Consider the following 11,276-nt stretch of genomic DNA (forward strand, 5'->3'; position numbering starts at 1 on the left):
CCACATTGTTTATTTTTCATATATTACGTTTTATCTTCATGTACTACTATTATTATTTTTATTTACCTATCTATTTTTGGTCGATTTCTTTGTTTTAGTGTGGTTATTGAAGTTATTGCCCCCTACTTATCTTTTTTTCTCCTTTTTTTTTTTTTCTCTTTTTTTTTTTTCTTCTTTTCAGATTTCTGGGTGGCACCCGGCAGTGCTCAGGGATTATGCCTGGCTCCGGGCTCAGAGATTGCCCCTGGCGGGCACGAGGGACCATGTGGGGCGCAGAGATTCGAGCCGATGACCTCCTACATGAAAGGCAGACGCCTTGCCTCCATGTGATCTCTCAGGCCCCTTCTTTTCCCTCTTAATGGGCTCCGCCATGATGCCTTTCTCAAGACCACGACATTTTTTGTTTGTTTGTTTGTTTTGTTCTGTTTTTGGGGTACTTAGCATTATTGTTGGAACTCTTAATAGATATTTGACACTTCATTTCGTAGGGGTGGACTGTTTCACCTTCTTTTTCTCCTTCGTCTCTCAAACCGATGGCGAGAGCCTCTAAAAGAATTCTGCTTATTCCCGGCGTATTAGACTTTTACCCCAGTTTATTATTTTTCTCCTCTTCAAACAAAACCACATAATTTGAACTAGCTAGTCCTGCCCCCCAATTAGAGGGGGATATAAAGGAGGCATCAGGACCAAACAGGTGTAAGACTACGAAGTAATAGGATAGGTACAGAGAGGACCACATATTCTAGCAGCCCTGGGGGTGAGGGAAGAGGATATGGAAGGTAGGACAAAAACGGAGGAGTAGGGAAGACAAACCGGTGATGGGAATCCCCCCTGATTTTATGTAAATATGTACCTAAAATATTATTGTCAACAATATGTAAGCCACTATGATCAAAATAAAAATTATGTTAAAAAAGAAACAAAAAAAAACAACAACAACAAAAAAAGAAAAACAAGAACCAAGCAAAAGTCTAAGATAAAGAAAAAAAAAAAAAGAAGACAAATGATCTACCCTCTCTCCCTTGGCTCCCACCCTTGTTTCTTCCTTTTTTTTTTTCAAATTTATTTTTAGTTGATTAAGGGTGGAAAGTCAAACGGATGCAAATGACTCCATTATATTTTCCTTTAACTAAATTAAAGATCATGTCTAGTTTTTTAAAAAGTTCTGTTAATGAATTGTTAACTGGCCACTCCAACTAAAATATATTACTGGAAATAAAAAACTTCCAAACTCCTGAATTTATATGTATTTATATGTATTCTTTCCAATATATATAAAGTAAGATATAGTAAAATAAATTTGTTCTAATCAACTCAAACCTAAAGACACAAAATACTAATAATGTGATACAATTCTTAAGACCAAGTGATTTACCTTTTCATAAATTTGTGTATTATTCTTGAGCAGGGGTCATGCTAACCTTCTTTCTGCATATCATTTAATTTTAGTATATGCACTAAAGCTAGCATAAATTTCCTTTAAATATTTTAAATTATAAGAGACCTATTTTATCACAGATTGTTTAAAGCTATATACTCAAATTATTGTTTACTGAATAACTATATATGACGTGAAAGATCTATTTTAAATTTTGTTTATACTCCCATTTTGATATGTATACTTAAGTATGTATCATAAACTTGTATAGATACAATAATCATTTTTAGAATCCTATTTTTATATAGAAAAGTTAATACCAATCAAATGCATAAGTTATGGTGATATTTACAGAAACAGTACATACAAAAACACTATATTATAGTATAAATGTATGTGCATATTTGTGATTTTTGTGAAAATTTACTTGCAATAAATATTCTAAAGATTTGTTTTATTAATTGTTGATTAGGCACAGTGTTTTATAAAATTTGTAAAATAACAACATATTATGTAGAAATACCAATCACTTTTGTGATAATTTTGTATGAAATTAAGAACGATTAGTGTGACTTTTGGGGGAGGGATGCCCGGTGATGCTCAGGGGTTATTCCTGGCTATGAGCTCAGAAATCACTCCTGTCTCAGGGGACCACTTGGGATCCCGGGGATCAAAACCACGCCCATCTTGGGTCAGCCATGTGCAAGGCAAATGCCCTACCACTGTGGATTAATATGACTTTTTAAAATGTTGAGACAATAATAATATTATATATATATTTATGAAGTGAAATTAAATTTTGAAATTTGTGAACTGAAATTAAAACAAAAAAATTAACAAGTAGATTATTTAATCTCTGTTTTGAAATTGCATTAGTAGCCTTATATCTTACCTTTAATAAACATCCAGCATTACTTAAAAATAGTGTGATTTTCTACACTAATATAGTTTTAGACACTTGTGTGAATATCACATAATACAACTTTTCATAATATAGTTAAGTATTTGAAATAATGGTGATATCTTTAGTTTATGCTTGTGTTCGGATACTTTAGTATATATTTATTAATAAATTATATTCTTTATTTTCTTTCTCAGATTCTTTGAATTATTGTCAGTGACAATATCCAGAACTTTGAGTCCACACCTTCTCTTGCTTTCCCATCCAGAACAGTGAAGAAAACATCTTTCAGCTAAGGGAGCTTTTTTCAGCAAGGTGATACTACTTTTCTAAATGTAGTCTAATTTAACACCAAAATATTAAAACAGTATTGTTCTGATGACTTTCTTCGTGGGGAAGCTGAATATCATGGACTTGTAAATTGTAATGAGTTGTGATAGATGAGCCTAGTGGCTATTGAGATCTTGGTTTATGGATGTCCTTCCACATGATTAAATTAAAACACTAACAATGTGTAGTATAGTCTTGTGTTACTAAGAATGCTACTATTTGTAAAATCAATAATAAATATAAACCATTTAATTTATAATGAGCTCTCTCCCCAAACCTTCATGAATTCACCACAAAACATCACTCTATTGCTAATACACGCATGAATACTCTCTCCCTCTTTATTCTCTACTTTCCTATCTCTGTTCTCTCTCTCTCTTTCTCTCTCTCTCTTTTTCTCCCACACTCTCTCACATACATATACATGGATACACACATACACACACTGTGAGGGAGATAGAATCACTTCATTCTAATTTTTCATCAGTAAAGAGAATAAACAAGCTGATACTTAGAATTTATTTGGACAATATTAATATGACCATAAATGCACCAAAGTACACGAAGAACACCATTCTACTTAGTTGTATTTTGAATACATGTATTCCATTAAGTCTATATGGACCTCTGAAAATTTCTAAAGTTTCTTTGAAATCTACCAAGATTTGCTTTGAATTTCTAAGATCCCAGCTGCTGAGAACATAAAAGATTTTCTCCTAGCGTAGACCATTATGACTCTACATACACTTTGAACTTTGACTCTCATAGTCTCAAAATTACCTTTTCTATAGTGTTTTGCATCAGAGTATTTATAACTACCATAATTACTTTTTATCCCAGTCCCAACTATACTGAGATGAGTTTATTTATTAGATTAATTATTCTATAAATCTATCTAATCACTTGACCAGATTCAGAATGATTGTTACTTGATGTTTATGATTTAATTAAACTATGACACAAAACTGCTTACAATATTAAGGTGTATAGATTCTACTCTTTATTGGCTTTCTAGCATTTTATTGACATTCTACTTTTATTGACATTATGTAAAGTTTTAGATTTCTGTGTGAGGAATCTTATGTCTATACACAGTTTATATGTGACTTAATCATACCTGCATTTAGTTATGCATAACAATCAATAAAACAATGCCCATCTATTTTATTTAGTGATACTTAACTAGACCAGTGACTTGATGGTTTAACAAAATAAAAAATGTATAAGACAAAAATGCTTATTTCTCTTTTTTAAATTGAAAATACTGTGCAAATGACATAGCCTGAAGGATATTGAGGGAAAAAGAGGAAGGCAAGCAGAGCTACCATCAATGACTCAGCTTGAGACGGTGATAAGGAGGGAAGGTATTTACTTTTAAGAGTGTTCTGGAAAGCATTCACTTTTTGCTTCCTAATGTTATTTCTATAAATTGTTAGTTCTCTGAACTAGGAGCACTCTAACACAGAAGATGGGAACTCTCACATTCTTTTGACTCGTTACCAGTCTCCAGCTGTGATGACTAACCCTTTTACTCCTAAGGCCTATGGAGAAGTTCTCTGCCTGATTTCAGATATTATATTTGTTCACAGTAAGAATGCTAGCAGAATAGGTGGGGGATTATAATAAAATAAAATTTTGTTCTCTTTTCCTTCCCTCTAGGTTTTTTCCATCTGTGTTAAGTTTTGTTATGGTTGCTGATAAAAACAAAAATCTACCTCCCTACTATGAATCAGTAAGGGGTCAAGATTATTAACTGAAGACATAATGAGATTTTTTGCTACCTAGCATAATATCATTGCATCCCCTTCTGACATACTTATCCCTAAATTCCACCACATACTAATGCCTATAATAAAATAGCTTCTTTAAAATTTTCTTACCCCATCTATTTTTCAATAGTTATATTTATCAGCTACCATGCTAGATAAATTAATATTTTATTTTCTGCTTTGTCAATAGTTCTTCTAAGTTTTAATTGATGGATTATAGGGAATTTTGTTGTAGATATTTTCAACTAATAAATTTAGAATATGAGAACAGTGCTTTACATAAAGTGGGAACATAATGAATAGCTATCAAATAAAACAATCCATTTTGTAAAAATAGGATCTTCTTTTACCTGGATAAAGCTTGGTTATCTCTTTTTACATTCTGAGACTGGAAAAAGAATCTCAAACCTTCATGCCACTTAGCTGTAAGAAAATAGTATCAGCTCTTTTTCATGAGAGTAAACCTACTTCAGGTTCATGCTTATTAGAATATTAATGTTTCTTATATTGTTAGGGCTTTTATTTGTTTTATTTTAGAAGAGGGTCCACCAGGACCAGACCTAGAGTTGCAACGGGAACCATGTGGTGATAGGGATAATTTCTAGATATTTGTGCTAGAAGGTAAGTGCTTTATCATTTGAGTCACCTCCTACTTTTGATTAAGTATTTAAAAATATGATGTGAACTATTGAATAGAAACTTTATTGCAGATATATTGAACAAACGAAGGGCTATATAATTGTATAAGATGTAGCAAATAGAACGATTTCAAGTTCTATTCTTATCATTAATAATAGAATGATCACAGTATTAAATTCATTTGACTTGAGACACTCATTATAAATCCCTGAAATATGAGAGGTAGCCAACATGTACTCTAGTACTCATTAGCAAGAATTAAAAAGTTATAAATATTGAATATAACTACAGTGAACAAGCACTTGGATATTTTGCAATACAGTGAAGTACCTGTCCTTTGGCATTGCACAAAGCAATCAATTCTTCAGATCAATAGTACTACAAGTGATAAAGATTTGGTCCTTTAAGTTGAACACATAGAATTACATGAAAGTCTAATAAACAAAATAGAAACAAATAAAATTGAAGGCATATATTTTATTACTTATCTTAATGAGCTATTTTCTTTTGAAAAAGTAGATTTCAGCCATTAAGTGACTCACAAAAATACTGGCAAAATCTGTTGCAGATCAAAGTGACCCTTTCAGGTTGAAATTTTCAATGATATTCTGAGACTCTTTATTAGTAAATATTGATATTAAGCCTCATATATTTTTAAATTATGAATATTATTAAAGCAATATAACTGTAAATTGTTCATATATATTGTTTTCATCTACATTATTGCATTTCACCATCAAAGTGCCCACAGTTTTTTACAACTTTAAATCTACCTTTGTATTCTACCTCAATTCTACCTCAATTAAATCTATTTTTTAATCTTCAGATTTTTTATTTTTGATATTCTCTATTTCTTTGTATAATTTTATTATATACCACAAATACATAAAATCATATGATGTCTGTCATTCTTCCACTGATCATATATTTATTATTAATTTAATATTAATTAATATAAATTAAGTATTATTAAATAATTATTACTTGATTATTATTATATATTTATATTTGTTTTATTTGGATCAAACCCAGTGGCTCTGTGCTCAGAAATCACTCCTGGCAGGCACGGGGAGACCATATGGAATGCCGGGATTCGAACCACTGTCCCTGCGAGCAAGGCAAACGCCTGCCCTACAGCTGTGCTCTCTCTCTGACCCTTCCCACTGACTTATTTTATTTAACACAATTGCTAGAAAAGTAAGAACAAAGCTTTTGGGGCTGGAGCCGTGGAACAAGCTATAGGGTGTCTGCCTGGTCTGCACTAGCCTAGGATGGACCTCAGTTCTATCCTCTGGTGTCCCATATGGTTCCCCCAAACTAGGAGTGATCTCTCAGTCCATAGCCAGGAGTAACCTTTGAATAATAACCATATTATTCTACTTTGAGATTTCCACCCATAAAATTAAAAAAATTCAAAAAGGCCCTTTGTTCACTGGACCTTAAGTACAAAAGCAAGGATATGAAAATTTTCAATTGTCCAATGAATGTTGAAATGGCAAAGAAGTTGTGCTACATATACACAATGGGATGGCAAGGAATTTTATGTTTTTATTAAACTTAGGTGAAACTGAAGAACACCATATTCAATATTAAATAAGAATTGTTCAAGTCTCAAGAAGCATCAAGCATCAAGCCCAATGCTTTGTAAATGTCTATGTGCAAAAAGCAACAAATGACAAGAAACATATTTACATGCATGGCACAAGGCATTAACAGAATGTTAATCTGTTCTGGCATCTAATGTTTTCCAAATTGACTATATTCAACTTCATCATCATATTTTGTCTTAAGAATTTGTCTTTTTTTTTTTTTGATTTTGGGCCTCACCCATTTGACGCTCAGGGGTTACTCCTGGGCTATGCTCTCAGAAATCGCTTCTGGCCTGGGGGGACCATATGGGACACCAGGGGATCGAACCACAGTCCGTCCTATGCTAGCACTTGCAAGGCAGACACCTTATCTCTAGCGCCACCTCTTTAGCCCAAGAATTTGTCTTTTATATAATAGATATTGATTAAAGGCTCAAGTGGAGTTTTTATCGGGACAACTCATCCTAATATGCCAACTTATATTATTTTATTCAATAATGAATTTAATGCAACCTTATGAATTATTAAGAAACACTTTATCTTTTTCTTATTCTCCATTATTTTTACAGTGAGTTTAAACATTAAAATTTGTTATTTTTAGAACCTTAAGTAACCTTTATATGATATTTTAATGTCTTCTTTTTATTTATGTATTTATTTATTTATTTTGATTTTGGTGCCAAACCTTTTAATAGTTCTCAAGACTCTCTGCTCAGAGATTATGGTTGATGGTTATTGGTTCTTGGTTCAGGGAAATATAGATGATCAAAACCAGTTCAGCCTTGTATAAGGCATGTGCCTTCCTTACCCACAGTTCTATCAGCCAGCCAAAGCAGTACCTATATTAAATGATTGACTTCATCTTTTTCTATTACAGTTTCCTTTCCATAGTGTATTAGTTGTTTTCTGAGGCATTTACAGTTTAATTTACAACTTTAATGAGTAGAGATAAAGTTCAACTTTTCTTTTTTGGAATGAATTAATATTACACATTTTCTTATTTTTTTCTCAGTCTTTTTTTTGTTTGTTTGTTTTGTTTTTGGGCCATACCCGGCTGTGCTCAGGGGTTACTTCTGGCTGTCTGCTCAGAAATAGCTCCTGGCAGGTATGGGGGACCATATGAGACACCAGGATTTGAACCAATCACCTTAGGTCCTGGATAGGCTGCTTGCAAGGCAAATGCCACTGTGCTATCTCTCCGGGCCCTTTTTTCTCAATCTTACTTTTAATATTTGGGGAGAAAAGTGATATTGAGGCTATATCTATCAATGGTAACTCCCAGCTCATGGCTAGAGGACATTCCCAGATTTAGCCAAGAAACTTTACAATGCTGTGGATTGAATATATCTTCTGTATATAGATCATTTTTTAGGCGACTGAGTTTTTTCTCTAACCTTAAGTCAAGTTTTAATCTCTAAGAAAATACAATTTGCACAAGCATATATCACTTTACAAATACTTCTAGCTTAAAACTACATTTGTTCTTTTCACTGAAAATATTTTATCATAGTCTTCTTTGCACTAAAATATGTAAACATGCATATTTTAAGAGTTATATGCTGCTTTTTTATTCATTGAGCTTGATTTAAATATTTCTAAAGTAATTAACTTATAAAGATTCAATTTCATAATTAAAAATTGTGAATAGGTATATAGACTATTATGGCATGGGGAGACTCAAATGTGGTTCTGGGAATTAAACTCATGTTAATTACACAAAAGCAAGGACCTGAACCTCCATAGTATATATCTGGCCCTGGGATACATTTACATATTTGTTAATATATTTAAGTTTCTGGCCTTCATCCATCTGTGCCCTTGGCTTGCATAAATCTTGCTCTGTGCTCAGGGTTACTCCTGGTGGACTTGAACATATTGGGTGCCAGAGATCAAATCCAGATTGACATCATGTAAGCAAATGCTTTACTTGCTATACCATCCCTCTAACTCCAGAATTAAACTTCTATTATTTAACCAAAACTGATCATCCTCTCTGGAATCTAAATAGGACTCTTATTTTCAGTCTTTCAAAGGTTGAGATAGATTGATATATCTAGCTATGTTTATATATACATGTGCAATTTTATCATCATTGAAGTAATATGTATATAGCCTTAATGTTAAAAAGCATAATTTGAATTTACTTTCTTTAGAAAATTTTGAGTATTAATTATATTTTACTTGAAATATTATATATTTTAATTTAAATTGTGATAATAGTCACAGAAAATATTTTAACATTATTCTAGATATGTTTGAAGCAACTAAGACATACCCATAATTGTTTATTTTTGGTTGGTTTGTTTTTGGATGACACCAAGTATTTATCAGGTTGTACTACTGGATGTGAGTTCAGGGATCACTCTTAAGGGATCTTGGCATCATGTGGGAGCTAGGAGTTGAACTCAGATCATGCAAGGCAAGCAGTCTGTCAGCTATAATATCACTCTAGTCCTCAAATGTCAACCTTCAAATTTAAATCTTCTGCAGAATGCAATAATTTTCAAAGGGTAAATGTCTAATTCTTTATCTAATGTTTACTCTTGATCTCAAGGACCAAATAATATGACACTAAATGTAACTAGAATAATTGAAAACGTAATTGAAATTGTGAATCTTGAAATGTAGATATTATATGCAATTATTTGGGTGGATCCTTTAATGGAAGTTTACAAAACATGAAATTCATTCTTCACTGAAATTCTTAACATAGCACTATCACAATGGAATATGACCTATCAACATTCAAAACCACTTCCTCTGTTAAAGCAGAGGTATCAGTCAGCTAAGTAATACAGACATTCTTCAAAGTTCAGTTAGTTATAGTTGAATATTTAACCTTCTAGTTGTAGGAAAATAATTTTGTCATATTTCATGAAACTACCTTTGCAATAATATATAATAGCAGCAAAAGAATACCCATTTGGAATAAAAGTTAATTATAGACTACAGAGACTATTTGATAGTTTATTTTTAGTGACAGTTTTTATAATCTGTTCACAAACCCTATGGGTACAAAATGGATGTAAATATTTATGCTTGATAGTTTTACCTGGTATTATTATCATTTTAACATAAGTAGTTGTTTTATTTACTCTAGCATGGAGTCATATTTTATTATATTACACAGAGTACGTTTCATTTCATAAAATGGCACTAATAGGCTTTAATATTTGTTCATCCATATCCTGTTGATTTTCAAAACCACCATCTGCTTTGTTTAGATAATTTTAGATGACGTCTATTTTAATAGATACAAATTTAGCATTTTCAAAATATGAACATGGGTAAAAGTGCTGTGTGCCAAGGCAGACATATCCCTTCCCAGGATCAGATTTAGTTAGAGACCTCCAATCAAAATGTCTCTCCCTATGATCCTTGGAATAAGACCAGACCAATTTCCCACACGAATGAGCCCTCTTCAGAACTTTGTCCAGAACTCAATTCAGTTTTCCTTGGAAATTCTCCAGGATCCAAGGTAGAAATAAAACATATTTCATTAACTTGTATGCCCTGAATGTCTGCATAGTTGGCTACTTTCCCAAAGTAAGTCTCTGATCATTGCAGATGCTGAAATGTCTTTTTCTAAGATAGAATTTTTTTCCTGGAGGCAACATGCTGAGTGAGTTTATTTTGACAGAGACTAGTAACAAGACAAAAATCTCCTCAAGCATTGTAATCTTATCTTTTGGTGTTTATCTTACAAATTGACAGAGTTTACATTCTTATTTCTATTTGTAGGGATAATTCCTATTTTGTAGTCACAAAAACAATTTTGTCTAAAACTATAGGGAATAATCCAAGTCTATGAGAGTACTCATGACCATAGGTTATCTGAATAAGAAGGTAAATGTAGAATTTGATATAATACTATGAGCATAATAAAGAAAGATTAAATATATTATTGAAGAGAAGGAATGTTAAAACAACGATCCAATTAAATGGCAATAAAAGAAATAATATTTACAATTTTCATTTGCTTTAGCTCTTATATCATAAAGTTTTATGCATATTTGGCAAAAATGTTTTTCCACAATAAGTGTATTTTTGTATAGAGGTGGATAAGAGTGAGATATTGTTTGTGAGAAACAATTTTGAGACAGACTCTAATAAAATATATTGATTTCTAAGAACTCTATTAGTGATAAAAACATTTATTTAGTATTAGTATAAAGTATTCTAGGATACCTTTCCTTTGCTCATCCTAGACATATTTTATGACAATTGGTTATATATTTTAATCAATAAATGCCATTAATGTGCTTAAGTTAGATCCAGGAAGTTGTTCCAAACAATAGCAATATGATGATGATACTTAATATTTATTTTTTATTTAAATACTGTAGTTAAAATGTTCTTAATTGCATTTCAATCTTACAGTATAAACTATCATTCACCAGTATACTTTTCATGCCACCAATGTCTTCAGTTTTCTTCAAATCAAACCCTGCTTGCATTAGGGCAGGCATTTTAATCATCTTTCTCTCTCTCTTTCTCTTTCTCTCTCTCTCCTTCCCTCCTCTCTCTCTCTAATCTACCTTTATATTTTTCTTTTCCTTTTAAACACTGTGGTTTGTACTTTTTAATAGAAGGTACCATTTCTGTCACTGTAACTGTTCAGCACCCAGATCTTGTTCAGAATGATCAATTCCAACTAGCATTTTTTTAGT

The 11,276-nt window shown here is 32.0% G+C and overlaps 1 pseudogene; it reads right to left on the reverse strand.

Annotated features, from left to right (window-relative positions):
• Positions 1 to 1,363: 1,363 nt before the first annotated feature.
• LOC126017199 (uncharacterized) lies at positions 1,364 to 1,464 on the reverse strand (annotated as a pseudogene).
• Positions 1,465 to 11,276: the final 9,812 nt, after the last annotated feature.

Source organism: Suncus etruscus, chromosome 8 (genome assembly GCF_024139225.1).
Source record: "Suncus etruscus isolate mSunEtr1 chromosome 8, mSunEtr1.pri.cur, whole genome shotgun sequence".
Taxonomy (NCBI): Eukaryota; Metazoa; Chordata; class Mammalia; order Eulipotyphla; family Soricidae; genus Suncus; species Suncus etruscus.